The sequence below is a fragment of the Sceloporus occidentalis genome, unplaced genomic scaffold (assembly GCF_023333645.1).
Source record: "Sceloporus occidentalis isolate IW3139 unplaced genomic scaffold, rSceOcc1.0.p SCAF_14, whole genome shotgun sequence".
Lineage (NCBI taxonomy): Eukaryota > Metazoa > Chordata > Lepidosauria > Squamata > Phrynosomatidae > Sceloporus > Sceloporus occidentalis.
The window spans coordinates 8,722,596-8,744,202 of NW_028316994.1; the positions used below are offsets into that span (position 1 = coordinate 8,722,596).

At 41.2% G+C, this 21,607-nt stretch overlaps 1 protein-coding gene and 1 pseudogene across 1 annotated transcript in view; one reads left to right on the plus strand and one right to left on the minus strand.

The window, feature by feature from the left end:
- Window positions 1-21,607, plus strand: part of LOC149303795 (zymogen granule membrane protein 16-like) — a 51,632-nt gene that overhangs the window by 14,019 nt on the left and 16,006 nt on the right. The window lies entirely within an intron of this gene.
- LOC149303796 (zymogen granule membrane protein 16-like) lies at window positions 16,472-20,029 on the minus strand (annotated as a pseudogene).

Here is a 21,607-nt window from a genome sequence, read left to right on the forward strand (position 1 = left end):
AGAAATCTGCCATGCTATTGTCCTTTTCGCAGGCAAACTCCTTACTCACATTTTCCTCTTGTTTCAGGTGGTGATGAAATGAGATTTCTCACTTTCTGGTATCTCATGCTTAGCATTTGGAGGACCAGGTATTATGAGTAATCTGCCAATTATTCAGTTGCCATGGCAACATATTACCTCTAATTTCCATAATTAAAATGAGAAGGGCTGTTAAAACTCTGGTTCTTAGAAAGATATATTTAATGAGTTGGGTGAGATCCTAGAGGTTATGCATTTCCACAACTGTGCAACAATACTCAGATAAATTACCTGGCCCTGGATAAAAGAAGATTAAAATAAGTGAAAAATGGCTAATGAGCACAACTGCCCAGTCCACAACCCAGGCTGCATACTCCCTATGGATGGGATGAATATAGGAAACATGGTATAAACCTGAACAGAAAATCAGTTTCAAAGAAAATGACCTAGACCTGTAGCTAAAAAAAGAAACAAAAAAGAAAGAGCTCTTGAAAGGCATCTATACTGCAACCTCTGTGGTATATTGGTCAGTCACTTGAGATTGTAGAATTCAAAGATATAACCCTGTTAGTCTGTAGAATCAGTATGTATGGAGACCTTGTAGCACTTTTGAGACTAATGGAAAGAAAGAAGTTGGCAAGAAGAGCTTTCTAGATGTAAGTCTACTTCCAAATGCATCGTTGAAGTAGACTTAAGTCTATGAAAGCTCATGCTACCAACCTCTTTCTTTTAGTTAGTGTCAAAGGTGCTACAAGATCTCTCTCCATATTGAGACTGTAGAATTAAGAAAGGTGCATGAAAGAGCATCCAACATTATCAAGAGCTAGAGCAACTTCCCAGTAAGGAAAGGTTACAAAAATTAGGGCTGTTCAACTTATAAGAAAATAGCACATTTCCTAAATTTCAAATTCAAATTTAAATATCAAATATCCTGATATCCTCAATGACCAAGAAGTGTGGGCATCATGAGGAATTATTAGCAATAATCACTTATTAACGTTTCTTTTGTACTTTTCCAGATGATCCCACGGGGCCTAAAATGCATGTAGAGGCAGATTTTGAACTATTTGGCTGGGCATATTCTGAGTCTTTTGGAAATGACAATCAGCTGAAATTCTGTGTTGTATTAATCAGGTTGGCCTCTGATTTTCTATCATTCTTTTCTCCATTTTGTACCTTGGACATAAATTGATTTTAGCATAGATGTATGGGGCACTAGATTGAGGGACATGGCAACCAGTTATATTCTGCCGTCTGACTTTTAAACTGACTTTACAAATGGTGTTATCATAGTGGAAAAGATCAAATGTTATTTTTCATCTTGACCATCAACTGAACAGGTCTGGTATTAGGTTTCTTTTTTAAACTGATTATAAAATGCGACACTATCACAGTCCCTCAGTCCTTCATATACTTACCCTGCCATGTAAATTGCATTTGTCCAAACCTTAATGGCAGTTATATGTCCGTTTCTTTGGTCTGCAGAGTGAGAAAAGGGTATTCCTCCTAACCCACCAAAATTGCCAGAATATGAGTATGTTGGCCCTGGATAAAGAGATTAAAATAAATGAAAAATGGCTGATATGCATAGCTGTCCAGTCTACAACCCCAGCTGTACACTCCTTATGTATGAATAACTCTTTTGCCCAGCCCACCTCTCAAATTTACCTGCATGGATGGAGATGCTGCAACAGAGTAAAGAAAGGAAAGTGAGCCAATACATTCTGGAATGAGAGTCTGGCAAGGAAAAAAAACACACAGTTAATATTGACACAGACACATTCTGGCTCTTCCGAGATCTCTATAAAACTGGGTGGGCAACTGTGGAAGACTAAAAGTCGGCATTAGCCTTCCAGGAATCTTGGAGGGCCACACTCCCCACTGCATCTTGTTGTTGGGTGTCTTCAAGTAGGTTCCGATTTATGGTGACCCTAACGCTAGTGGGTCGCATTTTTGTGTGTGCAAGATTTGTCCAAGGTGACAAATCCCTTTGAGGCTGAGACAGTGTAACTTGCCCAAGGTCATCCAGTGGGTTTCCATGGGTGAGTGTGGATTTGAACTCTGGTTTTCAGAGTCGTAGTCCAGCACTGCACCATTCCTGGAAAAAATTAAATTAAATTAAAATCCACTTTTTATTCTCATATGTCCCCAGACACCATCTAGGGGACATGGAGGCATGTTTTGGGGTCCTTCTAGCTCCCTAGCAGGTCTTTTCAGGCAATTTGTTTCAGGACTATTTTTTCCAAAATTTCATTTTGACCAATGGGGGTCCGGGGGTGTGTGTCCAAATATGATGGAAATGCCCTCAAGCAAGAGATCGTGTTTACGTACCTGGGAGCAATTTTTAAAAAATGTTTTTTAAAATTAAAATTGAAATAAATATTTTATTTATCAATAAAATTTATTGAATATAAGTTAGTATTAAAGCACTGCACAAAAACAGTGATATTCCATATATCCAGAACATAAACCATATAAAACAAAACATACATCCTAGTGCAGTAGCTCATTCTGTCACCCCTAGGCTGCCTGGCACACCCTCCAGCCACCTCCCTCCACCAGCCAAGTTACCCCATAGTGGAGATGGGGTGCTGCTTACACCTTGCATCTCTTTCCAGGTCTGGCTGAGCTGCTGGCCATGTTTACACAGAAGGTGACTCTCTTTCCCACATGGTCAACAGTGCTGCCAAACCAGGAAGGCAGCCATTTCTGGAAGGCCGGAAGACCCAGAAGGCAGCTGCTGGTGGAGTGGAGTGCTGCTCTTGCTTGGCAGTCCCTTCTGGGTCTGGCAGGGTGCTGGCTGGGTGGGAAAGGGAGGCAAGCCTCTTTCCCACTCTGCCAGCAGCTCTGCCAGACCTTGAAGGCAGCCCACCAACAACTGCGGCTGTTGGTTGGCAGAAGGGGGTGGCCGGAGGGGTCTTGGATGGATAGGAGCAACCACTTCTGAGATGTCACTCAGTGAGGTCTGAACCCATTGAACCCCCTAGTGATAACCCTGCATGAAATGCCTGTCAGAGATCCTGGCCTCCTACCTGTGACTTACCTTGCACTCTGAGCAGTTCTGAGGTCTGTGCCTGAGTTCTGCAATGCTAGATGAAGGGAAAACTTAACTTTTATAGCATCTGTGAGAAAAGGAGTGGCCTAACCTTTTCTTAGGAACTCCAAAAATTGCAAAGTGGAACCTGACCAATAACTGGGAAACGAGAGGGAGGGGGATGAGTGGATCAAGAAGGATGTATCATCAGGTTCAGGAGGAGATTTAGGAGGAAGTTAATTCATGCCTGGTTATCCATTAGTGATTTTTGTCTTCAGTGTGACAGGCATGTGTGGAACAACTGTAACAGTTTGGACCTTACAAGTTGAGCTTCTCCTCCTGGCATCATCTTGTTCACTCAGTGCATTTAGCAAGAGGCAATTTGGAATTCAGCTGCATCAATGGGCATGCATGTGGGCACTGGGAATTGATCCTTAGCCAAATTATGCCATATTTCTAGTGCAACTTTGTTACAGATTGGACCTCTTCTGAACCCAATCCAATTTCTAGCATCTCTTTATAAGCTCCATACAAGCAGTGACAGGAAAGAGTACATCTCTCCACAAACTATTATTATTGCAACATATTGCAATGGTCTGTATTTTCTTCCATACATGCACATTTCAACCCCCCCCCCCCCCCAATAGTACTCTTTTTCTTTATTGCTTTATGGGTTGCTTTATAAGTTGTGTCCTCCTATGGCTGTTATTGGAATTAATGCAGTGAATTCCGCTACTGAGTGCCAGGGGTCACATACTTGGCAAAAACATTCTTATTGAGATTGTCAGAGATGTCCTAATGCAATTAGGATTGTAATTCTAGTTGCAAATAGGTTTCACCTCAGTTCACCATCACATATGCAATGTCCTTTATTGGCAGGCTTTTAGAATTATACATACATGTGAAATCCATGTGAAAATCTGAGGGTGAAAAAAGGGTCCAATGAGACCACATACCTTGGCTCAGCCATGAATCAAAATGGAGACTGAAGAAATCAGAAGAAGATTAGGAGTTGGAAGGACAGCAATGAAAGAACTAGACAAGATCCTGAATTGCAAAGATAGATAATTGAATACCAACGTCAGGATTGTCCATATCATCCTATTTCTGATTTCTATGTAAGGTTGGACAGTGAAGAAAGCTGCCAGGAAGAAATAAACTCACCCCAATGATTTTTCTGGTCAGTCAATGCCAGATTCAGCCCCCATTTGGGGGTTCTAACCCCTCTCACTTTATACTTGCTTACATTGAACCCCATTTGCCATTTTACAGTTCAGTTCCCCCTGTTGCGAGAGGTTTTTTTTGAGAGTTCCTTACAATCTATTTTGCTTTTACCATCCTGGGTAATTTGGTGCTGTGTATCTTTAGATGCTGTGTGTTGCCTTTGCTCCCTCTTGCACAATCTGTAAACATCGCTTATGTGCTGCTGAGAAGAAAGCATTGGCCACCTGAATAGATTTGGACATGTTCTTAAGCCTTATTCATCAGGAGGACCAAGGTTAGATTGGAGCCCTGGAGCTGTTCCAAAACCTAGTCACCTTCCTTCATATATATGGCTTATTCTGGGTGTTCAGAGAGAGAAATCAACAGACTGAATAGATGAATGAACAGCTGATATATAAAATGTAACAGAGAGCAGTGCAGAAACCTTCATGTCTGAGCCCATTGTCAGCCCTGCTGTGTCAATGAAACTAACAGCTTGACCCCACACTCTTTTACTCCATCAATAAAGTAACAGATAAAATACTGATGATAGCAGAAATATTAGGAGATTCAGGGGGTGACTATGGAAGGAATGGAAATGAGCTATATATTTTCTCTAGGCAATGAAGGGTCTTGAGCAGTTGCACAAACTGAACCATTGATAATCCAGCTATAGGGCGGATTTGAATATCCTGTGTACCAAAGTGGAAGGAGGCTTCTTGGATGTGACCAGTTGCTTTGCCCAAATGGCTGCTCTCTCTGGCCTCCCCCTCTATAAGGAGTCCAGAAACAGATAGAGGTTCCTGGAGAAGCTGTGTTTTTCCTCAGAGCTTGAACCCCGATATCACCCAGGAGGGCCTTTTTGAAACAAAATGGTACCCACGCATCTTCTTTCTCCAAATCTCATTTATTTTCATTGCCATTTTCCACACTTTCACTCTTGGCTCTTGTTGCCCTGATATTGCTGCTCCCTCACCCAGATAGTAATCACAGAAATCTATGTAACTTTTCTTTTCATGGTCCCTCAAACTACCTGCCTGCTTTAATATACCAGAGCTGGGCAACCAGTGGCTAGCCAGATGTTGCTGACTGCAAATTCCTATGATTCTTCACTGTTGTGTTGCCTAGGTTTGATGGGAGTTGAAAACTCCCAACTTCAGGAGGAGAGGTGAAGTCTTTTTGCTGACATTTGAAAATCACTTCTTGATATACCTTCAGGCTAATTGGAATCAGTTCTGGGAAATGGAGTCTGCATTTGGAGAAAGTCTTCTTCAAATCTCATTATTTTCATTATCTTTCTCTCAATCTTGCTCACTCCCCCCCCCCCCCCCATGAAACTGCTCTGTAGGAATTCCTTGGTGTGTTCATTGTGACTGAGACCAAATCCTGAGTAAATAATACAAACCTGACTCCTATTACTAGTCCTGACTAGAGTAGTCCTACTGAATCAAAAGGATTTATTTATGTGTAGTTTTATGTATTAGTTAACAATTGACTCTATTGGCCCACTCTAATCAGGGCTAACCAATAAAATCAAGGCCATAATCCTTATGACTATTTGATATAATTTAATAAGGAGAGTAACTAAATTTAAGGTCATGATTTTTTAAAAAAGGAATGAGGCAGAATCCAGTTCTGACCATGGAGCATTTGTGCATGGTGGATGGCAAATGGTGGGCATAATAAATGGAATTTCCTGTGACAGAACATGGGACATTGCAACCTTTTCACTAACCATTGGCTGACTGATGGTTCAGATTGGCAGATCCTTCATGCTGGATGATCTTTCAGATACCTTTCCAATGTGATTGCAGAGTTCAGGAAACAGTTCTCCATGAGTTTATTCTACTGCTGTATAGTTTAAAAGTCCAGTACAATCTGGGTGGGGATGGGGTTCCCAGATCTTACTATACAAAGCGAATTTCAGGGCCTGGAATATCTTCTCCAGTCCTCAGGGTGAAGGGGAGGAATCTTGCCTTAAAATGTGTGTATGCATATTGTCATCATTATTATACTTGGTGTTTTGAATATCATTCTTTGTGTAACCATAACAGGTCCATGAAAATGATTCTAAACAGTAAATTTTGATGGAAAGGAGAGACAAGGTTAGGTGTGATCAGCATATTGATGGCACCAAACTACAGAATTCCAAATAACTTCTCCAGTGGTTTCATGTCTATGTTAAACAGCATGGCGGTGGTGAGGTGCCATAGAGTAATACACTCTATAGAAAACAGCATCAAGATTCAAGAAGCATCTTCCAGTCTTCAAAGGGAGGCAACTTTTCCAGTTAGCTCAGGACACAACCTTCCTGATGGCACAGGCCTATTTTGGACTTTTGATGGTCCAAGACTCATTCTTTAGAATCCAAAGGTCTTGATTCAGCACATTTGAGCTAATTGTGTTTGCTACAGCCAGCATAGCAATGCAAACACAAATGTTAATGTCACTGACATGGTGAAAGCAGAAGTTTCCCTAAAATTTGAAGCCAAAGTGAAAGCATGCCTTATTCCTTCCTCAACACACTTCCTCCCCTCCCCACCCCCTTTCTTTTTGGTCATGCTTCTTCCAAACTTTTAACAGCTTTGGACAGTTCCTTTCTTTATTACTAGTTTCACTTTGTCAGTACAAGTTATGACCAGCATTATTTCACCTCTCTTTGATAGAACAGAAAGAACAGAGTGGTCAAAGTGCTCTACTCAGAATGACTGGATTCCTGTTAGAGACATATGTATGCATAAGTGTGTCTATGCATACATATGTCCCTTTTTAAATGGGATGCAGGGGGCTGTTATCTTGCCCTTCTGCCCCATCCTAAAAGCCCTCCTCCCCAGGCAGCTATCAAGACCTGAGAAGGCCTGTTGCTGATGCTTAGTGATGGTGAAGAAAAGGAGGAATATGATTCAGACCATGCTCTGGACTCCTGGGGGAAGGAAAAAGAAGAGTGCACTCCATACATGAGCATACCTCCAGTCCCTCCTCCCTGGGCTGAGTCCAGCTGCTACTTCATGGTCTGAATCACCTCCTGCTCTTCAATGGTAGTGAGAAGAAGCAGCCCCTCCTGAAGCTTGACAACTGGTGGAAAGGAGGGATTCAGACCTGTGACTCTTATTCATCTGTGACTCTTCCCCTGAGAGGGACAGCCACTTGAAATGGCCACAGAGCGATTGGGCAGTTTAATGATTACAGCATAGCATGGCCATGCAATCCAAACTAGAGATAGGAGGAACAATGGGGATTGTGAACGATTAACCAGAACTGTGGAAACTTGCCAGGAAGGCAGGAATGAGCCAATAAACTGGTTCTGTGGAATTATTAAGAAATGTTAAAAGGTAACTTGATGGAGATGTTGCTTAAAGCTATGCTTGCATTTTTGGAATGTATAAAAGGTTTGAAGAAAGATAATTGGGTGTGACAGTCTTGGAATCGCCATTTAGGCGGCTGTCACCCCGTACGGAAAATAAAGGTGTGCTTATTTCAAACCACAGTTCGGACTCTTGACTCTCTTTGTTGCTGGGTGCTCCAAGGACCTTTCTGGCATAGGTTGGGAGGGCTTGCAACCCTCCCCCTTCACCCCGAGCTCAACTTTTTCAAGAGCTTGAGTCAAAAAAAGGAAAGTGCTTTTCTCCCTGCAGAGAGATGCAATCATGGCACCCAACATCTTTTTGGTCCACACGGAGCAACTGCTTCAAAATCCTCTGGGGAACTGAATAAGCCACGCTTTTAAAGCCATATTTGGCTCATGTCCATGTTATCCAAAGCACCATATTCTCCCATATGAGTTTGTCTGTGCTTTCAGATCTTCCGAGGAAGCCCTCATAGGTATATTTGGTGGGGACAGGGGAAAAGGCCTTCTTGGTGCCTGCTCCCATGCTCTGGAACCCCTTTACATAGAAGGTTAGATTGGCATGTTCCTTGCTATCTTTCAACAGGCAGGTCTGTCTGCTTGCCTGCCTGCCTGTCTATAGCAGACCCTTGAAGAATGACTGCTCAAGGGGACCAGGCCTTGAAATGTGCTGTACTATCTATCTGTGTTTTGTTTATTTGTTCTTTTAATAGTTATGGTTTTTGAACTGGTTTTAATTTTATGGATTTTTAAAATTATATTTTAAACTTTTGTTATCTGGTATATATATTTTAGCTATGTCTCTGTAAGCTGCCTTGGGTCCAAAACTTGAATAATAACAACACCTACAAGAACCAACCCCACCACCACTGGTGGCTTTGAAACCTGAAGCTCTACCACAGGCCGGCAAATCATGAAAGATGGTGTCCTTTTGTGGATCAAGACTGCCTGGAATATGAGAAGAGAGTAGAACTATTCAGTTTAAAGACTCACTCCATATATAGAAGGTGTGGCAGGACTGTCTGAGACAAGTTAGAGGGTTAGCCAGCTTGCCCAACATCCCTGCCAAGTATGTGCGTAAATGTGTTTCAAACATAAATGAGTTTTTATCAGTGGTCTGTTTTAATCTTCTGAGATACCTTGGATCTCAGGGCTGGGGAAAAGATGGAATATAAGTAAATAAATAAAATGGGAGGGAGGTGGTAGTGGAAGAGGTGACAGATGAACATTGTAACCTGCCTGGTACCATCAAGGCTGTCTGCAAAGCCTGCAATTTTCTGCACAAAAGAAGCACCATTTATGAGCAGGTCTCTTGAAGAAGGCCTTAAAACCCTAAAAGTATCAGATCCCATCTGATTGTGGAAGCTAAGCAGGGTCAGCTCAGCTTACTACTTGGTTGGGAGACCGCCAACAGATACCAGGTGCTATTGGCTATATTTCAGAGTAGGGCATTCATAAAGTCACCTCAGAGTATTCCTTGCCTAAGAAAACCTTATGAAATTTATGGAGTTGCCAATAAGCCAACAAATGACTTTAAGGCACATACTAGCTTATACTCATGAAAAAGCCTTTTTGATGAGATGTTGGGCAGGGGAACATGAAGGCACATTTCTAATGAAATATTTCAAATATAGCATAACAGTTTTAGTGTACCATTCAAGAACCCTAGCCTAAAATAAAAACTGCTTCAGCACACCCCAGGACACAAAAAGAAAATTGCATGAAGCAACTTCTTCCCCAGGCCATAATGATTCTGCTGGGTTTGAATGCACACACTGAGGGACAGGATCAGTCCATGAATGCATGCATGTCCTTTGGCTGGATGTAGAAGTGGTTAAGACACTAAATACCACAAAGGCAAAAAGTCTCATCTGATCTAGGAAGCTAACCAGGGTCAAACTTGGTTAGATATTGCAGGGGAGACCATCAGGGAATGTCAAGTGCTGTAGGCTAGTGCTATTCAAAGTGGCAGTCTGTGCACTGGTGCCAATCCATGAACTTTTGGCTGTCAGTATACCACAAGTTTCTAGGAATAAAAGAAAAAGTTGTATTCAATGGGCACAAATATGTTGCTAATCCATGGCACATTGGAAACAAAACTGCTTTTCCTCACATCAGATAGATTAAAAAGCAGTGCTGTAGGTTATATTTAGAAGAAGGCAATGGCAAACCTCCTCTTAATAAATCTTTCCATGAAAACCCCATAAGTTGGGGTAGACTTGAAGGCTCATAACAACAACAACAACAGTGACAACAAGGGAAAAACAGAATGGTCTATAACATTTTGCTTCATGTTTTGGAGAGATTTCTGATTTTTTTTTCAGAGTGCTGACACAGACCATTATACTTGCAATGCTAATTCTGTCGAACAAAATTAGCTCCAATTTTGCTGAACAAACACTTTTTGAATTCTGAAGTAGAAATCTCCAACCACCAAGATTCTAAAACTGTTTCTTTCGTTCCTTGGACTGTTTCAGTTCAGCTTTTAATCTGCACTGAAGAATTCTAATACAGTTGGTACCCACAGATTCTGTATCCATGGATTCAGCCCTCCACAGCTTGCCTAAGGTCACCCAGTGGATTTCCATGGTTGAATAAGGATCTGACCCCTGGTTGCCAGAGTCCAACACTCAAGCCACAAAACTATGCTGGTTCTGTTCTTGGAACACATTACTTTTCAAAAATAATTTTCCAAGCTCTCACAGGTGGAAGAAGTGGATGGGAAAAAGCATGGCTATCTTGCAAAATGATCCAGCATGGTGCAGTGGTTTGAGTGCTGGACTATGACTCTGGAGACCAGAGTTTGATTCCTCACTTGGCCATGAAACCCATTGTGTGACCTTGGGCAAGTCACATACTCTCAGCCTCAGGGTAAGGCAATGGTAAACCACCTCTGAATAACTTCTATCAAGAAAATGCCATGATTGTCTTAGGGTATCCATCAGTTGGAAGTGACTTGAAGGCACACAACAACTTTGGAAACAGTTGAATAGGCAAAAAAGATTTATTGGCTGCTGCTGTGAGTCAAAGAACTCTTCATCTCATGGATAATGTGTATCTAAAGCCCATAGTATTAGATGAAAAGATAGCTCAACCTGCTGTCTCCCAAGGTCAAGAGTGAGAGTTATGTAGCTCTCTAGATTTTGTTGGTCAACAACTTCCAGCATCCCTGAGTTGCCAATGATGAGAAATGCTGTGAGTTGCAGTCCAACAACATCTGGAGGGCAACTTGATCCCCATCCCTGGCCTAGGCCATGAGTAGCACATTTCTCATAAATTCCCTCTCTCTACACAGTTAGGGATGTTCTTGGGGTAGTAAGCCCAGTGGAAACCAATGCTGTTGATGTAAGAACTGGCACGGCCACTGATATAACGCAAGACTGTGGCTTTGAAAATCGGAGCTGCATTGAAGGTAGTGCCTGTATCACGTCCAAAGATGAAGATGCGCCCTTGGTTGGTGATGATAATAATTTTCTTTTAATCCATAGCTAGCAGTATATTTTAATCTTGTTTTCCAATTTTTCCCCCATTGTTCCAATGGGATATTATGTTGCAAATCTTGAGCCCAGGTAACCATAGATTTTTTAATATAGTCTTCTTTCATTTCCTGGGCTAAGAAAAATGTATAATTTCTAGCAATTTTATGTTGCTTCTTTGAAAAAAAATAATGTCATCAAGTTCTAATTTATTTATTTCAAATCCTCGGGTATTTTTATCTTTTATAAATCTTTCTTTAAATTGTCTGTATGTAAACCAACTTATAGAATAACCCTCTTTTGATAATTCTTCTGGAGTTTTCATACTTATATTTTTGTTGACTTCATCTATTTTCAATAAATATTTGTATGTTACCCAATTATCTGTGATTATTTCTTGTTTTTATGGAAAGCCTCATTAACAGAGACCCATAAAGGGATTTTACTATAAATCCTTGGTTGATATTTTTGCCAAATTCTACTTAGCGCTTTATGAATAAAGTGGTTTTCAAAGGCTTTATTAGCTTTTAATTTTTCATAAAATAGGTAAGCGTGCCAACCAAAAATAATATCGCATTCTTCTAGTTGAAGCTGACTTCTTTTTTTCTAAACTACACCAATCTACTATCCAATCAAAACAACAAGCATAATAATATATATTGAAATTTGGCAATGCTAAACCCCCACAATTAGTACTATCCTGCATTTCTTTTAGTCTCACTCTGGCTTTTAAAGATTCTTTAAACACTCACCAGTCTCATACTCTCTAAACGTCTTGATTTGACAGGGACATTACCTATTAACCCTCTATCATTCTGGTTTTTCAGCTGCTTTCAAAATGTCTCTGTTTCTCTCTCCTCCTCCCACTTTCCCCCTTTGTCCTCACCTTGCTTCAGCTAATGCAAACTGAGTTCAAAATGCAAAAGTAGTGCAACCTGTTAACTCAGCAGGAAGGAGAGGAAAGTTGAAGGCAGAATCTTGCTCTTCCCAGTAGGCTCAGTCAAAAGTAAACTGCTTGTACCCGGTCCTAGTATGCGTCCTTGGTTTTCATTGGTGAAATGTTGGAGGGTATTCTATACCAATGGATGGTGAGAGGTCACCAGCTTATACACAATGTATGCAGAAATCATTCCTTGGTCAGAAGCGCAAACTCAAAAAGTGAAGACTAGAATCTTGAGATCACCCCCCTACTTGTTTCAAAAAATGCATTGAACTGGAAGAGATGTTCAGAAGATACTCTACCTCATGGGCTCTTTTCTGTTTGTTTGAATGACCCAAGCAACAGAAGGCAATTAATTGTAACTGCTATACCTCTGTCCTTTGGGATCCTGTGGTTTTTAAATTCATGAGATATTGAGTATTTTGAAGTTGAAGGCTTTCATGGCTGGCATACATAGTTTTTTGTGGGTTTTTTGGGCGATGTAGTCATGTTCTAGAAGAGTTTATTCCTGATGTTTTGCCTGCATTTGTGGCTGGCATCTTCAAAGAATGAAGCCACAGATGCAGGTGAAACATCAGGAATAAACTCTTCTAGAACATGGCCACATAGCCCAAAACTCCCCAAAAGCTCTACTGAGTATTCTTTACTAGATAACTGCAGTGAACTCCTCTGAACTACAAGACTAGAGCTGTCTAGTTGACAGTTCCAAGTGCCCCATCAAACTACAAATCTCACAGATTCCACAGGATGTAGCCATGACAGTTAAAGCAGTACTGAAGTACTACAACTGCATGCTGAATATATCCAGGGCCTCTTTGCATCGCTCTAGGTTGTTTTCATTCCTTCTGTTTTGTTTCTTTCTTACTGTTGTTCACATCTTGGATAAATCAAGTTCTTCTTTGGAAGACTCCACATTAACTAAGCCTTCCAGATCTCCAAAACAAAACAAAACACCCTCCCTGAAAATGTGGTCAGACTGGTTATCTGAAGTTATGCAGAACTTCTAACAAGTTCTGTGGTAATAATGGTCGGTGAAAGGAGGCAAATACTTGGGACCTTCTAAGAGAAATAAAGCAACTTGTCTGTGGTAAAGGTAAGGTAGGCAATTGGAGTAGAGTTAAGTAGCCTGAAAACCCATTTTCCAGCAGTTGCCTATGTATTTTGGTTCACCCTCACTCAAAAGAGAGCACATGCTGGAAAATATCCCCCCCCCCATTGTCTCAATATAGCAGGGAAAGTTCCTATTAATCCTCTGCCATATCACATATTTAGCTGCTTTTAAAATGTTCCAGTTTGTGACTTCTCCTCCCACTTTCCCCCACCATTTTCTGTTTACTTCATTTGCTGGAAACTGATTTCAAAGTATAAAAGCAGTTTGCATTCAGCTAACTTATAAAGGAGAGCAGAGGAGGTGAAAGAGTCTTGACCTTCCTTCCAGACTCAGGCAAAGGTAAACTGCTTGCAACTTCTCTTAGCTTGTGTGTTCTTTCTCATGCATAACGTTTGCAGTCTTGACCACATTTTGATGTTGTTTGGCCATGAGTCATGCTTTTAGTCTCTGATATGCTGGGGCGTATGTACAACTGTATTTTGGCCAAAGTATTTAACTTCAAGCAATCTTGGGTCATATGATGCTATATACAGAACAATGGGAGAGAGAAAAGATATACAGTCAGCCCTCCTTATCTACTGATTCTGCATCCATGGATTCAACCACCAATGGCTTGAAAATATTCCAAATTTCTCCACCAGCACCCCAAAGCAAACCTTGATTTTGCCATTTTATATAAGGGCCACCATTTTCCTATGCCATTGTATATAATGGGACTTGGGCATCCACAGATTTTAGTATCCACTGGGATCCTGGAACCAAACCTCAGTATATACCAAGAGCTCACTGTATGTATCTGTACCCTGAAAAAGAGTTGTCAGTGGCTTCCCTTGAAGTCTTCATCCCCTAGAAATCTCTCAGGAAAGAGTAAAGCCAGAGCCTGGGATGCTGAGTTTAGAAATGAATTCATTAATGTTGACAGTTAGAAATGGGGAAACTAATTTGTTTGTGTACATATTGGGAAGAGGCGGGATTTTATATGATTGTGTTATTATTAATTAATGGATGGCTTGTTTTATTGTCACTGTTGTCCTGCAGTGGCACATTTTGTTACTGGATTATGAGATTTTGGACTTTTGTAAAAATGTTGTGTTTATTAGATAAATTAAGAGACAGTATGGCTAGGCCTGCAGTGAACAGTAAATGTAATATGGTAAGTGATTTGCCTGAAGGGTGTTGTAGTGAATGTTGGGAGTGACTACTAGTTGGCTGAGTATTTCAAGAGATGTTAACCAGGCTAGCAGGATGCCAGTTAGAAAGAGAATGCGCAAACAATGTGAGTGTCATAGTTAGGAATAAAATGTAAAAGGATTTCTGAATACTCTGGAGGATTTTCCCACTGGTAGGGCTGGAGATTATTGTTTTCACTGTGGAATGGATAAATGAAAAGAGTTACTGATACAGTTGCTCCTAAGCACCAAATTGAGTGTTCTGGAGCCCATGATCACCTTGGTTTAGATCTGAGGGGAATGAGACAGACTGGACTATGGCTACAGTGCAGGTGGCACAGGTGCTGGAGTAAATGAGATCAGGAATCAACAAAAACTCTCCATGGTACTTACAATGCAGCAGTGATGTATGCCAAAAAAATAATAATCCTATTACACACCTTGAATTGCATTCTAAGCCTCCCACCCAGTAGGACTTTTCCAAGTGGTGAGGGGTCTTTTGTGTATGGGCCCAGATTGCTCAGGTATGCAACCTACGGCTACCTGCTGTGAAAGATTTGCTTGGCAGTTTGAGGGAAAAGCTGCTTGCATTCACTCGGAACTTGACAGCCCGCTTGTTACAGAGCTTAGGGAGTTGTCCAGTACACCATCTGATTAGTTTTTGTGGGATCAGTTTCAGTTATTGAGACCATATGGACAAGATGCTTGAGGAAGTTTGGCTTAATGCATGTAAGCTTGACCCTTATCCTTCTTGGCTGATAAAATCTAGCAGGAGTGGATTGATTGGGATGATATTTAAAGCCCTAAATGGCTTGGGACCACAATACATGAAGAAGCGCCTCTCCCTATCCCTAGATCCTGCTCAAGGATTTAGATCCACTCCAAGGGGGCTTTCTCTAGTGAGGTTAATACACTGTGTTGACACATAAGGGAGGGCCTTCTCAGCTGTGGCACCCCAACTGTGGAATGCTGTCCCTCTGTAGGTTTGATTGGCACTAATACCCATGCCATTTGGGTGCCAAGTTGAAACCAGGCTGTTCACAAATGCCTCTGAGTGTTAGTGATTCAACTCAAAGACAGTTATATATAGTTTTAAAAACTTTTAATTTTTAAAAATTTGTTTTAAATTCATTATATTGTTTAATATGTTTCTAGCTTATGTATCCTTTCTTACAATTTTTAACTTGTAAAAATGTGCTTTTTTGTAAGTGGCTTTGAGATTTCCTGATATAGGGTGGGGTATGAATGAATAAATAAATAAATAAATAAATAAATAAATAAATGAGTCTTGACAACACTCTGATGTTGCTCGGCCACATGTATCTCAGCTTTCATATGTGAAATGTTGCCAGACATGCTCCAAACCTACTTTGAGTAGACACACACCCTCCATACAAGACCATGAGAGGCTGCAGTAGTTTGCTTTTGGCTGAGCCTTCTGACCTACTGGGAAGGACAAGACACCTTCCCCTCCTCTCCTCTCCCCAATCCCTGATCTGTTGAGGTAACTGAACGGAAACTACTTTTGCACTTTAGACTCAGTGATGTTTCCTGCAGAGTGAACAGTTGGTAAAGAAATGCCTAACAGCTTGTTTCAAATATGCTTTTATTGGGTTGATACTGCTTTCCAGCAGTGCCCTTGCTCAGTACATGAAGAGGCAGTTCTGAAGAAACAGAACAGGATTTGGTACAGATTTTGTTCTGTTTAGTTGACTGAGAAAAGAAGGATAGAAATGGTGTTGGGAAAAGTGGTGGTATTTGGATGGATCGATGAATGGATGGATAAATGGAAAGGTAGGTGTGGGAGGACTGTATTGTTTGGTGTATTGATGGGTGGAATGATGTAAGAAGGTTGCCTGATAAAAGAAGACACATTGGAAATGACTGGCTAGGCAACTAGGTTATCTTAATGATAACCTAGTCACTGAGGTGGCTGATCAGGGTAGACACCTTGGTGCCCTCCATACATTTGCTCCAAAACTTCCACAATCCTCCACCATTGCTTATGTGAGGACTGATTGGAATTGCAGCCAACTTTTTGGAGTGTCACAATTTGCCTACCCCTGATCTAGCTCACGAGTGGTAGATAGCAAAAATCTCAAAGCATTGCATGCAAAAATAGCACATACTCTCCTTGTATTGCCTCTCTTTCAATGCTATGAACAGCTGGTGTTTCATGATTTCTGCTCCACTCCATTCCTTATACATCTTTTATATTTCCTGGGGTTTTTACTCCAGTGGAAACTCATGGCATTTATGTAAGAACTGGACCGGCCACTGATATAACGTAAGACTATGCCTCTATAAATTGGAACTGCATTAAAGGTATAGCCACGATAACCATAATAATGATAGTTGTTGTACGCTCCAAAGGTGAAGCTGCGCCCTTGATTTGTTATGAACACAAGATTTGGATATAGCTGTCATATCTTCCAGTGACTTGGGTGATGGCCTCATCTTCAAACAAGATGATTTCCTCCATCTCACCACCATTGCCACCCACATAGTCGCTCCACTGGCGACAGTAGCGAAACTGGAGACTGGAAGAAGGAAATGGGGTCAGAGTTAGATTAGTCCACCTGCAAAAAATACCTATAGAAAAGCAGGAAAGGTAGGCAAAAAAAAAAAAAAAATCATGATATTTTCTAGCCTTCTTGTACCTGCTTTAAGAGACTATGACACAGCTGGTGGCTTCATTAATGTAATGTGAATCTGCACTCAATATTATTGCCGCTACCATACAGCTGCTCTAGGCTTGGGGAGCTATCCAGGTGCTGAACCTATGTTGGGAATTGTGTTCAGCACCAGGATTGCTCCCATGAAAACCAGAGCAACTGCAGTGCAGAGGAATTGTCCTAACACTAAGAATGGACACATTCCGACAGGGGAACAATGCTGGTGGGCTGCACATCCACATCTCTGTAAGCAATCATATCTGCATGGATTGTACTAATTAATAATAATTAATTAATAATTTAATTTATTTCTATACCGCTATTCCAGGGATCACAGCGGTGTACAACAGCAAGTAAAACATATATCATATTACAAAAATACAACAATTAACAATTAAAAACAATTAAAACCCTACAAAACAACCCCATACTAATGGCTGGATAGATGGAATCTGCCAATTACATTGCCAGGGGAGAAAAGATGACAACAGGGGGAAAAGCCTGGCGAAATAAAAAGGTCTTCAGGTTCTTCTTAAATTGGGAGACGAACCAAGAACAGCATATTGTGACTTGAGTTCTGGGGAAATGTGATATCCATGAAGAGGAGGAAATTGATGGCAGAAGAAGTGAACTACTGAAAAGGAAGGAAGGAATGAATATCTGCTGTAAAGCACACATACACACATCAGAGAGCATTCTGGGAAAACAAGGCACAAAATCTATGCCACCCACACACCCCAAAACAATGCAGGGATGGTAGGTGACACAACTGCAGAATTATCCCCTACCTAGATACTCCCTTTTGAGCAAAGAGGAGCTGCAGAGTAAAGTGAAGTAAAAGGAAAACCTCTACCCTCTTAGGATGGAGGCTGCATGGTGAATGATCACCTTTAAATGCATACTTAACAATGACTTGAAGGCACACAACACCAGACACTAAAATGAATTGAGGAAATGTATGCATTGTAGGCTATAGCTGCTGAGTGTGTGTGTGTGTGTGTGGGGGAGTCATATGTGGCCCTTGACTATCCTAGAATACCCCACTTGAATCCCTGAAATCATTTCAGAAGAAAAATATGGCTCCAAATGGGTTTTTCTTTAGGTTGACAATTGACTCCAGCATACCCAGATGTTTGTTTGTTGCTGTGTGCTTTCAAGTAATTTCTGACTTATGACAACCGTAAGCCATTTTCATGGGGTTTTCTTGGCAAGATTTGTTCAGAAGCGGTTTGCCATTGCCTTCCTCTGAGCTGGAGAGCATATGACTTGCTCAAGGTGACCCAGTGGGTTTGATGGTTGAGCAGGAAATCAAACTCTGTCCTCCAGAGTTGTAGTCCAATGCTCAGACCACTACACCATGCTGGCTCTCTCTGGGTACTTCTAGGCACCTGAAACGTCATCCCTAGCTGCCATCAAGTGTGGCATCGTGGTGCAACTGTAGAATGCCATGAGTTGCACGAGTACAGCAAGGCGGCATGATTCCAACTTGTGGTTTAGAGTCTTTCAAATACTAAAGCATGCCCCTTGGATCCCTGGAGTATGCCCAGCTCTAACCTGCAGGCAATATGAAATAATTGGCTAACTAGATCTGAGCCTGTTTTGAAGTCTGCCATCTTCTTGGATTGTGTCATGGGAGCAGCACTGCTCAGATTGGATCCTGGGTTAGCATTGCTGGTGCTTGGCTTGCCCGTCAGTTGATGTAGACAGAATAAACTTCTCTCTGAATGAGATGCTGTGTTATCACCCACCATCATTGTGTGGGGAAAGGGCAATCCTCATTGCCTGTCTGACACATCAGTTCTGCTGTTTTGAAACCTGTTAGGTGTCCAACCCATGTTATAACTACTGTGTCCTGGATCCCATTGCTACACTAGACCTATTGATTCCATGGGATTTACCTACATGTTGACTCAAACCCGAAACAGTTGAATGAATGAGCATACTCTGCTTGCAAATACTAATAGAATTCTGGCATAGCTAATGGTGATGGGTGCTAGGAACTGCAGTCCAACATTATTAGCTTTAGACTTTAATAGCTTTTACAACTTTTGTATTATGTTGTTGTTGCATCCCTTCAAGTCATTTGGATTCCCCAGTAATTTCCAAGGCCAATGAGAATTTGAACCCTGGTCCCCAAAGTCATAATCCAATGCTCAAACCACCACACCATGCTTGTTCTGTTTTATATATTGTTTTAATTATATTTTGTGTTTAAATTTTACCATTGTGTTGCCTTGGAGCCTTTATTGGGAGAGGGGCAGGATATAAATTAATTAAATAAAAATTAATTTTAAAAAACTGTAACAGAATCAGCTTTTACCACCATTAAAAGTCAAGTTGCATAATCTTCCAGTTGCCTCTGTCTTCTGCTCACTAACTATCCAGAGTGTGGACGATATCATACCTTTCTCTGGGGCTAGGCAAGATGTTTATGTTAATGTTTGATCATTTAAAAAAAATGTTTTATTCTTTTAATAGCTATCTGTTTTAATACTGTAATTATTTAATTCCTTTTTAATGTACTTTTTAAAAGAATGTTTTTAATTGTACTGTTTTTAATGCTGTGAGCCAGTCTGAGTCCCAGTCCTGGGAAGAGCGGGATACAAATAAATATAATAAATAAATAAATAATGACACTTATGTTCCTATATGTTCAGGAATGCCTCCCCTGCAGATTCCCACTTTCACACACTTACCCCGCAATGTAATATTGATTCGTCTGAATCCTAATGGCAGTGATAGGTCCCTCTTGTTGGTTTCCAGCTTGCAAAAAGCGGTTCCACCACTCCCACCAAACTCCCCAGAATAGGAAGAGTCTGAGAGTGGCAGAATGGATGCTGAAACAAGACAGAAAAGAGCTGAACTGAGGTACACAACAACCTTTTCTTGTACCCCCCAGAATGACAGCCTATGATCCACGTTGTTGGGGTTTTGCCAATTCAACCCTGAATTTTCAGCAGGTAGCTGAGATATCAATGCAATAACAAATTATCACCATGTACCTGAACTGATGGTGCTTCCAACAAAGAATAAAGTGAGAAGTGTGAAGCCAGACATCCTAGAAAAGAGTTTTACAAGAACAAAAGGTTAGAAAGATTATTGTCTGACTTGGAGAATTGTTCTATGGATACCAAGAGTGAGAAATATGAGTGTTGAAGTTAGGAATATCAATGAGAGTTAGTTAGGGTCATTCGGTGTTAGATGTGTTAAATAAGTAATCTTTGGCCTGTTACAGACTGCCAAAATAAAGCTGCTTCAGGTCTCTTTGGAGGTATGCTATTTAAATGATGCATGCATCCTAAGAATCCGGAAGCTGCACCAAAGCTGCACTCCAGTGCTTAGGAATGGAGTCTGGCTTTGGCTCGACCTCCAGACTCGCATCATTTAAATAGCATACTGTACCTCCAAAGAGACCCGAAGCAGCTTTATTTCGGCAGTCTGTAACAGGCCTTAAACTTTATGTTAAACTTCTGTTTAATACATTATTTTTGTATTACACTCATGTGTCTCTGAAAATACTACATAAGCACTGTTGGAATACTTGAGTTCAGACAGCTATTTGAGCCATGGCAGTTTAAATGGTGTCAAGCTACATTATACAGTGTAGAGGTATCCTCAGTTATTCTTAAAGCTTAATGGAAATATATAATTACTACAACAGTTTTTCAGATGATGTTGGACTCTAGCTCCCACTCGACCTCTGCCCAATGGTGAGGCATGAGAGCTGTAGTTCAGTATTTGAAGGGCTACCATTTCCTCAGTCCTGGCTGAAGATATATGCTCTCCTAGCTCCAGGGACCCTTCCCCAATGCTAAAGAAAGCAAACTACCTAGAAAGCATACGGCCCACCCCAGAGCTATAGAAATTGGATAGCAACTTTTGGAAGAGGAACAGATCTCTTTGTTCCATCATGAAAGGAGAAATGTCCCTCCTTTGAGTTGATTTACAGCCAGACCCATTCCCTCCCAGACTTACTTTGTGGCTGGAGCAGTGCTGAGGATCCCCTGTGTCTGTATTCTGCATCATGCAGGTGGAGGAGAACCTCTGATTTATAGCTGTCACGGTTTAAGAAGTGGTGTAAGTTTTTAGTAGGAACGCAAACACCAAGAACCACAAGGAGGAACATGACCAAATGTGGGGAAATGAGATGGGGGAAGAAGACACAATGAAGGATAATTGGAGCATCAGGCAAAGGAAGAGGTTACATACAAAGTCATCCCTCATTGACTTGACCCTCAAGCAGTAACTTGTTTTTAGGAAACTCAAACTAAACAGCCATGATGGCTGAGCACATCTATCTCCTGAAGCATAAAGGCTGACATTTTGTTGTATATTAGACTTAGAATGTTAAGATGTTGTATGTTACACTTAGAAGCTCTTAATTATTTTATATTCCCATTTATTATTGTGGCACGATTGCCATGGCTGACACCGCCCTCTAAAACCCACTTAAAAACTGTACCAAGTGAAGGAGTTCAGCGCTGGTGAGTGGGACACTGAAGAATGGCACATTCAGCCCCCACTGCCAGAAAACCTTGGTGCAACAAGAAGTTGTGTCAGGACTTCATAGGGGCCCTGCTTCTGCTCATTGCCCCACAACTCGCTGACAGGAGGGGGCTGGATGCATCAGCCTAC